Genomic DNA, 17,440 nt, shown 5'->3' with positions numbered 1-17,440 from the left:
GAGGTAGAAAGCCTTAGCATTTCAAAAGTTCAAAAGTTTTGTAAACAGTTAATTTATAAATATGACCATATCAAAGATAATTCATATACGCACAGCACAGAAGTGCTGACTACTGGGCTGATGATACCCTCGGGGAATTAAAAGTCGAACAGTAGTGGCATCGACCCAGTGGTTGTTAATAAACTCATCATAGATACCAGGATTAAATTTTGTATTTACGCATTAAACACATTTCATATGGTTTGATGATTCCTGTTTGTCATCGGTTTATTTGAAAACGTGTTTTCGAATATGTATTTTATATTTGTTTCACTGTTTTGACATATTGACACAAAATAAGTAAAATTGAGTCAATATAATTTTCAAATTTATAATACTTACATGATATGTAATATTCAACTAAGTCAGTACGTTAAGTATGGCCCTGTTAAATTATATTTAACATCGGACTTTTTTCTCGGTCATGATAATCTGAACAGGTCCATATATAGCGTATTGAACTTGTAAATAGTCACCAATGGATACAGATATAGTTCTGTTTGTACCCTTGTGTTGGTATAATGCTAAACATATAAGTAGGGTGCCCAGTATCGAAAAAGGCGTCTAGTTAACGAGTTTATGTTCACGGATAACACACGGCTATATTTATATGCAAACTATTGGAAAATCATTATATTTTCCAATCATGAATGTCGTCGTAAGCTCCCGTGTTTCAAAATTTTGTGGTTTCTTAGGGTACCCAAAGATACCACATCATACAGGCCATCTTCAACACAAAAGATGAAATTATTGCTTTCTGTGTTATTTGTTTAAATGATACTTTTCGGTACTCTTAGAACGCGTTCAGAATACAGTTATGTCTTGTTATATTGAACTTCCGACTGATTCCGTGCATTCCAATCGTCTGGAACTCGTCAACCGAGCGCACTCCTATTAAACTATGTCCATCAAGCCCTATTTATAAAACGAAGTAGGAATGAAATACAATGGGATACGTGTGTTATATGTCAGGGTTCTTCTACTGAATTGCTTATTAATATGCGAGGAATTAGCACAAAAAAAGCTTTATCGAGGCTATGGGAGCACGGAAAGATTATGTATATTTTAGTATATTGCATGATGCTTCAGACCTAGACCATCTTCGTACTGATGATTACAAAATATTGTACCACCATTATTGCTATAACTCTTACACTAGCAGACACAACTGCAGCAATTTTAAAGCTGAATTAAGTTTTTGTTCGTCTGTAAAAGTGTCAGGTCATATATAGAAGGTCGTCAAATTCCTGACTAGAAAAAAGTTTCTTTGAATCAGTAAGAACCAGCAGGCCTTAATCAGATTTTTTGGTCAATCGATTGTTCAGCATCATGGTAGATCAAGAATTACTATGATACATGAGGAAGTCATTTATCTAGCTAGTACTTTCAAGGACCCTTAATCTGCTCAGAAGGAGTATTCAGATTTTAATAATTGTTTTGTACGCCCGAGGAAGTAGATACTCGCATGATTTTACATGCTATTCGTGTAGACAAAGAGTTCGGTGTGAAAGGAATCAAGGGTAGGATAATAATAAAGTCAAAAGATACAGATGTTCTGATCTTATGCGTTCATTACTTCCCCTCCAGGTTGTACTTTGTAAATACAGCTGTTTCTCAAACCACGCCTCTTTTGGGGAGATCTTGAATATGCATAGAAAATTAATTTTGTTTACATACTGGTTCCCAGTTATGCTCTCAGTGTTTAATCTCACAGAGACATAACTTGGGAATGTTACCAGTTATTATACATGTGCATATTGTTTATATTGAAACCTATGGTAACCCTTTATTCGAGGTAGGAGTAGTTAAGAAAATTAGTGTTAGTTTAAACTCTGAGAAGTTCAGGGCATATAAACGTTGAAAATATGCCGCACAGCCCTATATTATGACCTTTGAAAAAAAATTGTAATGCATATGAACTTTCAATTCTAGGATAAGATTTTTTTCAAAACTTCATAGTAAAAGTGGTACAGTTTTAGCCGTAAAAGGAGTTCCTATGGGAAATTGCATTGTCAATGAGCTATCGTTTCAAACAGACACTATTACTTGCACACCTGTCCACGAAATATGCAAAAGTCTCTCGTTTGCCATCTGTAACATTCTACCAGCCACACGTACTGTAACATGATGCTATACATCGTCATCCCTGTTTAGCGCCTTGTTTTTAGTCTTGAAGGACAACCCACATGATATCACCGATTTGTCAAACCTTTCTAATTAAGACATCCATGAATCTATAGATGCAGCTCGAGATCTTGTTGTTAGGTTGAATGATCTCAAGTCAAAACTTAAAATAGATCATAGTGACCTAAACAAATTGAGCGTAAAATTAGCTACAATTTAAAATTTCTCCCTTGTCAAACATCCTCCTTGTGAATCTACTTTTAAACAATATGTATTAAGAGCTTCACTCCAGACATAAATTAGATGTCTGCAAGATTTAATTTGTCACAGTACTTGTAAGGGGAAATCTGTGTTTTCAAAGGATTGCATTTGCTTTGAACAAATTCTATCATGTACAGATTTATGCCCATGTCAGGCAAATGACATATGTCAAAATGTAAATACTAGTCTGGTTTCAGTTAGAAACATTGATGACGACAAAGATGACGATGTATAAGATTACATTTTTCTGTTTGTACCTTATCAATCATTGTTAGCAATCGAATGAAAATTAAGCAGTCCATAATATTTTCTAAACAATAAATAAAACATCTACTCAATTCTGAAATCTTGGGAAATATAGTAATACTCTATCTAGTGGGGAAAGATATGTAAAAAAAAACACAAAAAAACGGCCATATGGTCTCTGACCAGGACGTGGTTGGTTGGCTTAAACTACAGGAGACCATAGAATGTAGTAGGTTATACTAGCTTCCATCATAATTTTCTATTTGCATTTGTTCTTTTTTTCGTGTTTTTGCCATGCTGTTGTCAGCTTTTCTTAAAATTTATAAGTTTTTTTTATGTCCCTTTGTTTTCTCAAGACTTTCTTGTTTGCAATTGTTTGTAAAGTACATCAGTGCTATACATAACCCTCTCCCTTATTATATTTTTGGAATACTTGTAAACATTATGGCCAATGGTTGCTCATTTAGTCATTTGTATATGTAGGATGGGGTGTTTTACCTGTTTTTGATAGACGTTTTGTTGTCATAACTTCAACCCCCTTTTTTCCGATTTTGCATTATTATTTACTTCTGAAAAGCAAAGCTATACACAGAGCTTCATGTCCAACTAAGTCCGACTTTAATGTTACACGAATTTCGAAACAAATCATTTATATATATATATATACTCCTTCACACCCAAAAACCGAAATTTGATATTAACCTAGAAATTGACCAATACCGTACTATCAAAAGACGTGAAAAAACACATTTTGTTTCAGACAAATTATTAAAGTTAAGATCTAAAAAACATCTTAAGACCTTACTTGTAATGAATTGAATACAGAAATTTCCCCTCAAATTTAGAAATTGAAATAGGTCAAGGCCACTGTTATTTAACAGCTGTTTGAAGATTTTAAATTTGCACCCTATATGCAAAAAAGTCAATCTAAAGTCATTGTTGGCGATTCAAATATAAAATAAGTTCTAAATGTAGATGCAAGAGATATTTTTCTATAAATTAGTTGTTTTAAGTTTGCTCCAAACGCATATATGTAGGAGAAACAAGCTACATGTATCTTAATGTGAATGTGCATTTTTCTGAAATTTTTGCTTTGACCTTTGGCCCTGATTTAAATAAAAACGTGACCACGGCAGACAACGACGACAACGGTATTTCGATGAGGCTTATTCTCGTCTTTCCTATGATATGAAATATAGCCGTGTGTTATTCCGTTAAGACAAATTGATCAAATTGGTTGATTGGGCACCCTACTATATGGACATTTTATAGAAACTCCATATCATTACCCCTTGTCCTCTCATATTTGGTAACTCAGTGCTTGATAGATAGAGGATTATTGCTGACAGTGCTAGCAATATCCTTTCAAAACAAGTTTATAGATTTAGATAAAGGTTAAAAAAAAAATATAAATATGGACCAATTAAGTGCACATTCTAGGGTGCGCTCGACTTTAGTGACTGAACACAAGTTTGTTTGGAATTTAAAGTTTTTTAGGACTATTTGTAACCAACAAATGCTAGCACATCATAGAAAAGCAATTAAGTAATCTATGTTTCAAATTCTCTTTTTTAAAGTCTGTAGTTACCTACAAAAATCTTAGTTTTATTTGCCACGAAATTCCCTTTTACTATTAAATGCAATTAAACAATATGTAATAATTCTGTGCACGAAGTTTCCCCTTGGTATATATACAAAACGGCCTATCTCTATTAATCATTATTTTTTGCTGTTTTGATACTATTGCAGTTTGAAAATTACGGAATTACATGACTCCAGAAGGGGTCATAAACCTTGAATAGCTATTGTAAAATGAGCATACACACAACACGCTATAACTTGACTTTGGAATAAAAATAAACGAAAACCTTATTTCGTATATTTTTTTCTCGTGATTTCTTCATTCTAAGAAAATTCTTATTTTATTTTATTTTTTGTGATAAAGCTTCATTCATCAACATATATGTTGTATTCGACTTCTTGTTACCAGCTTTTCTAATGAAGGTATGGTAAGCGCATACGGTAAAGGCTGTTCTGATTAAAAATTGAGGATTTGTTTAATCGTGTTTACTTGTGTATAACCTGTAACAAATGACGAAATAACCATCAATTTGAAATAAATTAATTCTAAAAACTTAATACAGATGTGGTCAATTCTAGTCTTTTTTTAAAATTGGTCACGAACCTACAATAATATTATTCTTCAACAGTCTCTAAAACTGTTTTCCAAACACTTTTACATCAGCTTCTGAGAGAAGTTGTTTTTATCCGTGAACAGTTGTTTACCGTTACAACCTGCAACAGATACTAACAGTTCAAACTAAAACATATAGGTGTTTTTTCTCTCTCTCTTAATTTTTTTTAATTTTTTATCTTAAATAAACCTAACAAAAGACAACAGTTAACTGCCCTGGTTTCGACAATTATAACCACAAGGGTGACCGGGAAATAGGAATAATGTCACTTAAGGTCATCTACCGACCAGCATTTACCCTAATCAAAGTTGAATGTTAGTTTGCTGTGCATGCTGAATAAATATGCAGTTACGCTCAATCATAAAAGATTCGTTCAATTCGATACCTCGTGTGGAGAAAGTACCATGCACTCTGCCGTTAAGAACCGATGCAAAATCTCTTTGAGGGGTCCGGGAGTGTCCTGTTGCAAGGCAAACTTTTCGTTCCTATCCCGTATATCCTTTTTTATAGTAACTTTCTAAATTTCCCGCCATTCTTTCCTGTCTATTCCTTCTACAGTACCTTCTTATTGCATTTATTGTTAATTTGTTTTTGTAAGCTTCACGTTGAGAGACAATTTTTTTCACATTAAATATTTGCCACTCAACATGAAACTAACAACAATAAAATCCATCGTTATAAAATCAAAACTGCTATATATCCTGATCATGATCCAAGGGCTGGTCTTATTTACGTCTCTTAGTACTGGTCTACCCTAGAAAAGATTTGCCCTAGAACAGATTTTGCTAGTTCTACCCACCAAGAGTAGCGAAAGATACCAGAGGGACATTCAAACTCATAGATCGAAAACAAACCGACAACACCATGGCTAGAAAAGAAAAAAAGAAAAACAGACAAATAATACTACACAAGACAAAACATAGAAAACTTCAGGCAGATCCTGATAGATCTACAGAACACTTTTGGACAGTTCTATCCTAGGGCATAATCTGACAGGTCCTCTCGTTAACACTTCTAAAGTAGAACTTTTTTTATATCCAGAACAGTTCGACGAAAGATCATTCTTGCATGCTGCTCTGGAAAGAGATTACAAAAAATTCCAATTGCACATTGTTATATTCGGTTATTATGACACTATGGTTTCATCCTGCATACATTAAGATTAGAAATGATTCATATTGTCGCAATGTAATATTCATAAAGGTCCACTAAGGATATTCTTGTCGTGTGAATGTGTTTGTCAGTAATTATTTAGCCAAACTGACATGTAATCTCAATGATCAAATATAATAAATTTCCTTTTTATCTAGTTTTTACTTACTTAAACGAATATTGTATTTGTTGTTGTCAAAGTCGTTTATCTTTAATACCTGTGATTGACTCGACCTATTTCAAAAATATAAAGTGGTAGTTATATTTTCTAAACTTTTATTACAAATAAATACATTTGTTGTTCATACATAATACCATTTTCCTACAACTTAAATTACGAAGGGCAGCCTTCATTTGAATGATCGGTTTTCAACATTGTTTTGTTTACAACCAAAAGTTCTATGTAATATCTATATTCTACAAATGTTTTTCTCATGTATGTTAAAGGTTGATACACAAATTTATCACGTACATGGAAAATTATATCACAATGTTCGTTGAGCAAAGTTAAGACTTAGTGTTGGTTTTATAAAAAGATAAAAAGTTTGAATTTTAATCGGACAATACATATGGAACATCATAGTGAATTTGACAACTAAAGAACAACTAATGGTATAATTGAAAAATAAAAAGACATACGTCGAATCGTCTTGTAAACGTCTTTGGAGAATGATTATTTGGTTATAGCAATTCAAATCTGAAAAATAATACATAATATACGATAGTAGATTTTCATCTTTATACAAAAACTTATTCAGTTTTAGTTTTTAATGTTGTTGTATTGTTTCAGTTTATAGTGTTCTGTTTAGTTCATTCAAACGGTTGTTGAATGGCCATTATTTTATCTATGAGGTTTATGTTCATCCTAACAGAGTGAGAAAAATAACTGTGTACATCGACAAACTTCTATTAATTACATGCAAACCAAAACTTAGCAGCTTTCGAAGTTTTCAGATCTGGAAGCACAATTCAATTATAAAATTATTATGCAATATAAACGCGTTTTAAAACAAAAAATGAATTTTCAGATTTAAATTTTATATTCCTAAGTTTAAACAGGTTTTTTCGTTGGGTTGTTTTTATTCATTTTTTTTTTAGATTTCACAGATTTGCCTGTAATCATTATAATAATCATCGCCATTTTCGTTAAAAGTTGAATCGTAAAGGTACATTTTGTATGATTTTGACTACATAAGTTGAAATAATAAGAATATGTTTACGTTCATCTCTATCACACTTATATTTCATATTTATTAGGTAATATATCAGTCCTATTACAGCTTACTATATGGTGTGAATTTTCCTTATTATTAGAAGGCCGCACGGGTAATAACAGTTATTTACATCTTCGTCTTTGGACCCTGGTAAATATATACCTCATTGGCAGTCATGATATATCTTCTTTTCTTTATATAAATTTGCACCAAACATTTAAAAGAACGGAATATTGCATAATGAAAAAGGCGGATATTGAAAATGAGTATCCGGCAAGACAAATGCACGAGGTGTGAAATTAATATTTAGCTGGGGTCACACATTCACGATTTTAATTGCCGTCCTTGACAGGACCATTCCCGATTAAAATTTGTCAAAAGTTTGATGAAGATCCTGTGAATCGTGGACGGAAATTCAAACTTTAGTTAAAATTTGTAAAAAAAAAAAATGTCATCACGACAACAATCAGATATTGTTCAGGAAGCGTCGATATTCAACCGTTTCCAAGCGAATTTGTACCCATAATCCCGTTCTCAATCCGATTCTAATCTGATTTGTATCTTTCGCATGGTAAAATTCGACCGGGTCTGTTACGACTGCGTCCCATTCTACCAAATGTAATCCGACAGAGATCAGACAGGAACCAGACAGTAAACCGACGCTGACGGATGTTATCCGTTAGAAATCTGTCGGCATATTCGGGATGATCAGGTACTGTCGGAACGTAATCCTATGATGATGCGCTCTACCGCATTGCAAACGGCTTTGTCTGGTCTCAGTCGTATTGTGTTCTTTAATTATCGGGACTCTGAAGTGGGTATCACTGACGAATTTCGTATTGATACGAGACTTTTCCCGGAACGGTTTCGGCAAAGACAGTACACATTCGTCAAGATCTGGGTGCATTCTGGACTCAATCGGCCGAAAATCAGCAATGTAATATTTCTCCAGATTATTCCCGTTCCACAGGACACCGTCCAGAAAACACAAAACATTGTTAGGATTTTGATCCGATACAACAGAATCTGTCACGACTTAGTCACGCTTGTATTCCGACTAGACAAAATTGGCCGAGTTTCTCCGAATGTTGCGGGACGCACCTAACTGTCGGGGTGCGTAGCCGAACTATCCGGACCATTCCCGGCCCGTAGGAATATTTTTCGAACTTAAACGACTGCGTTCAAAAATGATAGGCCATTCCAAATAATTGAGGATAGCAATCCGACTTTTTCACTTTTCGTGTTTGATCTCAAATGGGAACAATAATCGGCAATGTGTGAACGCCGCATTAAGTCTGAATAAACTGCTTTCTATAGCTAGAAAATAGTCGTCCATAAAACATGGTAGACTGACTTTGATGACCGTTTTGACCCGCCAATATTATTTATTCTAAATGAACCCTCTAGTCCAGTCCAAGCAGACATGCACAACTAACAATCATTCAATACAGCACAGATAATTGTCATTTTACTTATGGCATTTGAGTAACAGACCTAGATACAAAAAGTTAACCAATTAACAATGAACCATGATAATGACGTACTGACTAAACAGTCTTATATATCTGTTAAAATACCTTTCAATCATGCAATTCACCAAATATAGTTAACCTATTGCGTATATTGTCTGCAAAAAAGACATAATCACGTAACTTAAACATTGATCACTGCTCTACAAAATGAGGTCGAGACAGACATGTAGACCTTGCAAGGATTTCATGTACCAAATTGTATTACCACTATTTGTTCCATTGAATTTGAAAAGTGTTTAAAACCTACCAAATAACATCCTTCAGATGTTCATAAGACAAAAACAAGTCTTATCAGTAATTTTATATTTGAATATTATTTTTAAACGGCAAAAATGCCAAAATATCCTAATTCTGGGATTTTGTAATTAATATTAAACTGTGTAAAATATTTGCATCTACATTAAAGTACTTAAAAGGGGCATTAGCTGTCAAATTCATGTTCACTGGATTGACTCAAAACTAAATATTTAATTTATAACATACTAAAACATATGTCTGTTACAGTGAATTTGTATAATCAGTAATTATGTGGAATCCCTGATTTTTCAGAGATTATGTAGAATCAATAAAATAAGTGATTATTGATAATCACTTAAAAGTGACCTGTGATTTTTTTCATAATCACTGAACATTTAAATGATCATTTTACAAATTCCCTGAAATGATTTTAGGGATCATCGATAATTCAAAGGTCCTTTGTTTGATGAAAATAATCATTTGTTTTTTTCTTATTCTTTGAAAGTTTAAGTGAACAGTAAGTCATGATTTAGATTGTTTAAAGGCTCCTGTCATCTCTTATATTTTATGAAGATTACCCTCTTTACATAATTATACATTAACATAGGATGGGGACTGGTTGACATGATTTAGAATTATAAATTTTGTGAATAGCAAAAGTAACAAAAACTAGATTTATAGAAAAAAAAGTACTATTCATCATATAAACATTTCTAAGATTAGCGTCTCATTGGTATACTATTGTTTTGATAAGGTTCGGGACTTGTTGTTGTTGTTGTTAACCCTAATGTTAGCAAAAACTTAAAATTCACGTATTTTAGTAGATATGCGATCTACTTAATTTTAAGTCCATTATGGTTTTAAATTACCAAGATCATATGACATTATAAATGTAAATCCACAGTGCTTGTGATTTGTAGTAAAACAAATGGTGAAGAAGGTTATGGGACATTTGTTTTGTGAATTTGTGTTCAAATGAACAAAAACTTCAACCTGAGAACACTGACGCAACTAAATGTATAGAATAACTGGCAGAACGAATGATTGGTAGTGTCTGTTATGGTTTTCATCTATTTTACATGAGTCAGATCAGGTGAGTTTTTGTGCCTGAGATGCTTGTACTGAAAACTTGATTTCTCTTAAATGTGTTCTAAATCTGATTCGATATGTAAAGGAAAAGTTTATATAAAATGTGGATGTTTGGGTAAAAACAGACGTGAATAATATATCAGGGCAAATGTGCAATAGTCGATGTCAAATCAATTTATTTTTAAAAAAAAGATGATGGTTTTTGAAAATTTCAATATGTTGTGCCTAATATTTTAATGTATTGAGATTATCATTTTAATATATTTGCGATTAACAGTTTACAATTTCTGTTTATAATGATGTTTTAATTTGATTATTTTAGAATGAATTATTTTACTTTTATTCATTTTCTATATAAATAAATCTAATTCATCATTTCAGTTATATTGCATAATCCCTGACATTTGTTCTAGTGATGATACATAAACCTTGAAAATTTTAGTGATAATATATAATCCCTAAACTAACCAGTGATTCTACATAATGCCTGAAAATTTTAGGGATTCTACATAATTACTGATTATACAAATTCACTGTAACATATCCACATTATTAAAGTTTTAAACCAAATTAAATTTACAAGGTATGGTCTCGATATAAGGTATCATCGTTTCGAGTGTATTTTAGTCTAGATGCCATCTACCTAGTTGACCTCCGAGGACTGCCAACGGTAATATAAGCGATATCAATACAAATAGATAGCAAACTGGAGCGATTGCGCTTCCTAGGTCTGTGAAATGAGTTTTTGTGGATCGAATCATTCAAGCAAATGATTTACCTTGGTTTCACTTTAAATGTTGACATAATGTTCTTTTTAATACCTGAACCCGCATAATTAAAGCGTCCCATAAGTACGGATTGAATAAGATTCAATTATTCACTTGCAGGTAAATAATTCATCATTGATGTTTCTTAGCTTATTTTGAAAAATTAAACCAAACTGGATGCTAAAAGCGAATTGTTATTTCACTATTCCACTTTCATTGATGATTGAAAAAAAATAATTCAAATTTGAAATGTTGGAGACTCTAATAGAAATAAAAAGATAACACATCAAGCGAATGTGAATTATAAAAAATGGCGGAAAACAAAAGAATTGTATGTCTTGAGTCAAGGCATTCGTATAAATTATATGGAAAGAAAATGGTTCAATGTTGAGGTCTTTTTGGAAGGTAACCAATCATATTAATTTAATATTCACAACTCAACCTTAACTACTTAATACAATTTATTGTCATTTTCCTAGAATAGGAATTATATAATACTGCAGTGTATCTATATTATTAATTTAGATTTTTATCAGTAACATTTTCGGAGTTTTCTCTTAGCATATCATTGTATGGGGTGTATCTTTTTGTGTACTAATGCTTCTCAAAGACTAAAAATATTTTAAATTCAAAATTGCCTTTATACTGTAGATAAACTCGTCGACGTTTTGAATACTTCAATATTGAGGTGTCGTGTTTTACTTTGAGTATTTATTCACGCAAAGGTTCAAACACTGCTGATCTAATAGAGAAAATATATTGTTTCATTGAACTTTTTTTAATAAAACAATAATTTCACTTCACCTTTGGAGCTGTTCATCGTGTTGTTCGGATTAATGCCGACAAAGCAGGTGCAATCTTCTTTCGAGGGATTGCAGTAACATTGTTCTTTTGTGCTCCTTAAAGATGTATATCTTTTATCGGTATCACATAGACATGTTCTGTCAGACGTTGTATTTCCGTTATCATATGTGATCTGACCTTCGCCGCTGCAAACAGATTTTTGGAAAGCACAGTCGCTGTACCCAATCGTGTCAAATGATAAAAGGCTGATATCGAGTTAATCTGCAATTTGCTCTATTAAAGTTAGGTTGAAAGACATATTTATAACCTACAAAAAAAAATGAAATAGAAGTATTTTGTGTGAATATGAATACACGGGATAATAGCATAACCTAAAATTTTATGTTTATGTCTTTACTATACTATTATACATAGTTCTAAGTTTTAATAAAACTATATTTTAAATAAATTATATTAAGTTTAAACCGTTGACAATTGTATCTAGTAAAGTTCATTGTTATAAATATAGGAAATGTTAGTAAATTAAATTCTCTACATTTATACTGTTTGTTAATGAAGAAATGGAACAGTTCACAAGTATAATACATAAGAGACTAACAATTTTTAATATTTACCAGGAGCTACCGTTCTTGGTCTGCTACATCTATCTCTGTATATATTGACATGAAAAGTCACGTTATATAAGCAGGTGTAATTTATAGCAAACGTACACTTAGATTTAGCCCGAAGATTCCAGTGTGCCTGCGATGGACAGGAGAAATTGTATGCTTCATTCAAGGACAACACCTACATAAAAAATTAAAAAATTCTTTATATCAAATTTTTATTAAAAAAAAAAATAACTATATTGAAAAGCTCGCCTATTTCTATTTATCATTAATTCTATCAACTTGTATTTATTAAAAATGGATTACAATTTCCATTTTCCATTTCTAGTTACAAGTAACTAGTAAATAAACTAGATTGACCAACCAGCATTTTCATGCCTATGTCCCAAGTTAGAAACCTCGTCAGTAGTGTTCGTATGCTATAACTTAGATCTAATGTTTTCATTATTATTAGAGAATTGGGTGATGATGACAGATCTTTTTAATGTTCCTGTTAAAGGAGTAGGTCCGGCCTCAAATTTCAAGTTCATCTGACGTAAGATTTTGGACACTTTTTAAAGACTGAAGTGTCTATTTCAGTTGGTTCAATTAGTTTATGTGAAAGATTTTATCTGATTTAGTCATTAAAAACGCTACGATGCAAAATCGATCAAATGTGCCAAAAATTGTCACTTTTCAGATGTTTTTTTGTCAAAAATGAAAGTGGCCGCATCCGTGTTCATCCTCAACCTTTATATATATTATGTTTTATCCTCAAATACAACTTACACTTCAATATTAAGAATGAACACGAACGCGGCCACTTTCATTAAAGACAGAAACCGTCTAAAATTTAACTAAAATGCTAAAATTGTGAAGAATTCAGTAATTTAGCATGACTTAATAATGCTAGTACCAGATATATGTGCATTGTATTGTCAAAAACAGCCCATATTTAAGTAGCAGATGCATTCTACTTTCCAATAAATAACTAAAAGTTTACATTTCAACAATTTTGTATAACTGCTATATTTTGGGGCCAAATTGGGGTCTTACTGGACCTACTCCTTTGTTCACTTTCTATAGACCAGAGACGATATGGAGCTGGACATATTATAGAGACTTGTTAAGTGTTAGATGTATTTTGTGTTTTTTGTTAGGTTGCTGTCTCATTTACATACACTACACTTCTATTATATGCATACGTGAATTATATGAGACAAACCTAGGTCGTAATATCATAATTTAATACATATAATTGCACATTCATTGTTGTTACTTGTATTAATCTTAACAGTCAGTTGATTGTTTACGAAGAAATAAAAGAGCTTATTCTGAAATAATCATTCTTGCAAATAGTTGTGGTCTATTTCTCTTTGTTGTATTCAAGGAAGATGTAAGAAGGTATTATACTATATCAAATTTTGGAAAATGACCTTTTATGACCTATTGAAGTCTTTTATGAAAAGAAAAATGAGTGTTATGTAGAAAAATATTTTACCCTGTATTGATGGGGAAAAAACAAGGAGTTCGAACATCTGACACCAATTTCCAAAACCTCACCTAAGTACATCCTTAAATCTTTAAAATGTTACGTTAAAATTAAAATATTATTTATCATTTAATCACGGGTTGATATATACGGAAGCCGTAAGGGGACACACAAAAAATTAAAAAATATTTTTTTTAATTCGTGATCACGATTAAACAATACCGTTTTACCTAGATCTTAATCAAAAAATACATCGTTATCTCGATAAAACGATCTTGGATTATCATATCGTTATCTCGATTTATTATATCGTTATCTCGATGAAACGAAACTGTTATCTCGAGATCTCGTTATCTCGATTTATTAAAACGAGGTCTCGGAATATGAAATCGTTATCTTGGTTAATGATATCGAAATCTCGATAAAAATATATCGTTATTTCGATAAAACGAAACTGTATTTCTGAATTCGTCATTTTGATGTTATCCAACAAATATGCAAATTAATATCAGAAAAAAAAAATTCAAATTACTCTTTAAAAAATTTTAACTTAATTCATTCATTTATTTAGTTTCGGAGAATAAACTAGTTGATTGCCCTTAATATTTTTAACAGAAATTCCTTGGTTCAGTGTATGGGCGACCTGAATACCAAAACGTATATATAAATATTAAAATACTCAACGTTATCTTTTTTTTATTTTCACGTAACCATTGCTGTTCTTCATCCCATATTTATAGATATAACATGTCCATTGTACCGCAATGACCATTAGAGGGATTACGGAGGACTTAAATACCAAAATACGCGTGAAATTTATGATAATAGCCAATTTTGAATACTGGAATGGATATTTTGAATAATGGAATGGACTACTGCGACCCTTCATCCCCTTATTACAGATATACATTATACCTCATTCGAAAGAATCAAAACGTATAAAGTCAATATGTCCCGCAACGCATATTAGAGGATTAACAGAGAACCTACATGTCGAAATTCGCGTGAACATTAAGAACAGTAAGGGTCGCAACAGTCTATTCCAATATTCACAATATCCATTCCATTATTCAAAATAAGCTATTTCTTAATGTTCACGCGTATTTCGACATGTAGGTTCTCTGTTAATCCTCGTTAATGTCCGCGTATGTATGATGTTTATAGATCGGTTACAAACCCATTTTCATTAAAATATTTTTCGTATCATTTTTTAAATACTCAAAAATCTTTCAATTTGCAGATTTAAATCATCTTTGAAAATTCAATGTTCGGTCAAATGTTGATACATGTAGATTTTTTCAATGAAATAAAATAAATAAATAAATAATCTTTATTTCAAGTTAATGATCCCATTAGTTAAAACTAATCTTCCTGAGAGTCCTCAAAATAATAATAACAATGTGATAGTTGCAGAAATGATTTTCATTTATAAAGATACATATAGCGTTAAATACCTGAAGGACAGACAGGAGGATGAACATGCGCATCATTATTGAAGAATTCTTTCCTTTAGTACTAATGTGTGCCATCTAAATCGACAAAGATAAAGATACATAGTACATAAGACATGTATTGCACATTTCAGTTGTAATCTTTAAATGTCTTTTTGATCGAGTTAAGCCTTTTCAATCGATATTTAAAAAAATCATAGTGTGTCTTTTACTTTCTCGGGTTAATGTGAAGATTTGTTCCTGTTAAAAGGTTCAAACTCGCTGCATTTTAATGCACCTGTCCTAAGTCAGGAACCTGTTGTACAGTATTTGTCATTTGTTGATGTGGTCCATAAGTGTTTCTCACTTTTCGTGTTCTATATAGATAAGACCGTCCTGTTTCAATTGTTTTACATTAGTCATTGTGGGCCCTTTATAGTTTGCTGTTCGGTGTGAGCCACGGCTTCGTGTTGAAGACCGTACTTTGACATATAATTGTTAACTTTTTATACATTGTGACTCGAATGGAGAGGTGTCTCCTTGGCACTCATTCCACATCTTCTTACTTATATTACCTTTAAATTGTTGTATTACTCTTCTATATTTTAGCACTCGCATTGGTCCGTCAATATATGATATTTTTTCTTTTGCTTAAAATATTCGTATGTTACAAATTACACCAAAAGTAAAGACCCCATCTGTACCTATTCCGTGAATTTCCAGGGCAAACTGCAAAAGGATGATCTGATGAGTGATATCCACATGTAAGCGTTAACAGAATCGTGACTAGAAAAGATATACATGCGCAAAATGGAATAGATATGACACATAATTCAAACAGGGTTGTTGCATAACAATACTATGACGATTTTCGACTTCATATAAGAGTAGTTCATTTTATATTCCCAATATTCCTGGATGTTTAAGTAAAAATTCTAAAATATTTGTCTTATTGATAGTTAGTAGTATACTTGCATTTTGATAGCTGTTTTTCTTTGTGTATGTTAATCAATGTCATATTGTCTACAATCCAATTATCAACAGTATTTTAGTATTTTTCAATCTCTATCTGTGAATAAATAACAAACAACTAGTTACTTTGGTAGAAAACGACAACATAACTACTTGAATATATAAGTATTACCATAAAAAAGTGGCTGCTATCTTGATTAGCTGCGAAAAGTGCCAGCTTGAGCCTAGTTATTAAAACAAGTATCTATCATGTATGTTTTTCGTTTAGTCTTTTTTTTATATAAATTAGGCCGTTTGTTTTCTCAATTGAATTGTTTCATATTTTTCATGTCGGGTCTTTTATAGCCGACGGTTGCCTATAATTGCTTGCATCCACTTTACTTGAACTTGGGTGGATAGTTGTCTCATTGACAATCATACCTCATCTTCTTTTTTTATATGGACAAACGAAAATCCTTTATCTTATCAAAATATTGAATAATGTAGTACTGATGTTAAATTAATGTCTTCCCGAATTATAATTTCCCGATAGCTTTTCCTTATGAGACCTCTCGTTAGCACAGCGCAAGTCCGAGGGAAAACTCGTGATATCGATAAAAGAAAAGGTAAACAAACGTGGAAGTAAATAATGGATAGTGTAAATTGAAACTGAAAAAAAATAATACTTCAAAGCATTAAAAACCTGTTATTATTTGACAAAGTTTAATCCACAAATACAAACGCATGAAAAAGGCAAAACAAAATTTTAATAACATCGCTCTATCAACACACTTATTTTTCACGTGCTCCATAATTCTGCATTCCTTGTCAATGTCACGATCAGGTACTGTATTTCGGCAACAAAATCAAAAAGTTAAACGATAAACGACAAAATTATTTTAATCGCGTAGTGGTGGATTCTTTGAAATTCTAAAGAACTTCTGGAAAATTTTAAATCTCGGTCAATTTTCTGAAATTAATTCAAACATACTTTTGAATTTTTAACCCTGTATGCCAACATTCTCCATGTGAAATTATAAAATTGTTTTGTATAAACATTGAACGACAAAATTTCTTCCTATGTGACGTATAATTTTCTGACGTCAGACACGCGAAGCAATGTTTGATAGATGCTTTTGTGCCTTTTTGTAAAATTGTTTCTTTTAAAATTGTAACACAGTGATGACTGCTGTACCCATATTTTGACTGTTTTATTTATTATGTCTGTTTTGTTCACGCATCGCTGTAAATATAACGGAATTTGACGAGACTGTCGTACAAATGAGAGGTTTAGCGCTTTAAAACCAGGTTCAATCCACC

At 32.0% G+C, this 17,440-nt stretch overlaps 1 long non-coding RNA gene across 1 annotated transcript; it reads right to left on the bottom strand.

Moving 5' to 3' along the window:
- Positions 1-11,745: 11,745 nt before the first annotated feature.
- Positions 11,746-15,268, bottom strand: LOC143070721 (uncharacterized). Its single transcript, XR_012976661.1, has 3 exons — positions 15,194-15,268; positions 12,275-12,446; positions 11,746-11,967 (listed from the first exon to the last, which is right to left on the bottom strand). It is a non-coding gene; the product is annotated as an uncharacterized LOC143070721 (long non-coding RNA).
- Positions 15,269-17,440: the final 2,172 nt, after the last annotated feature.

The sequence above is a fragment of the Mytilus galloprovincialis genome, chromosome 4 (assembly GCF_965363235.1).
Source record: "Mytilus galloprovincialis chromosome 4, xbMytGall1.hap1.1, whole genome shotgun sequence".
Classification (NCBI taxonomy): Eukaryota; Metazoa; Mollusca; class Bivalvia; order Mytilida; family Mytilidae; genus Mytilus; species Mytilus galloprovincialis.
This window is presented reverse-complemented; position numbering and strand designations above follow the sequence as displayed.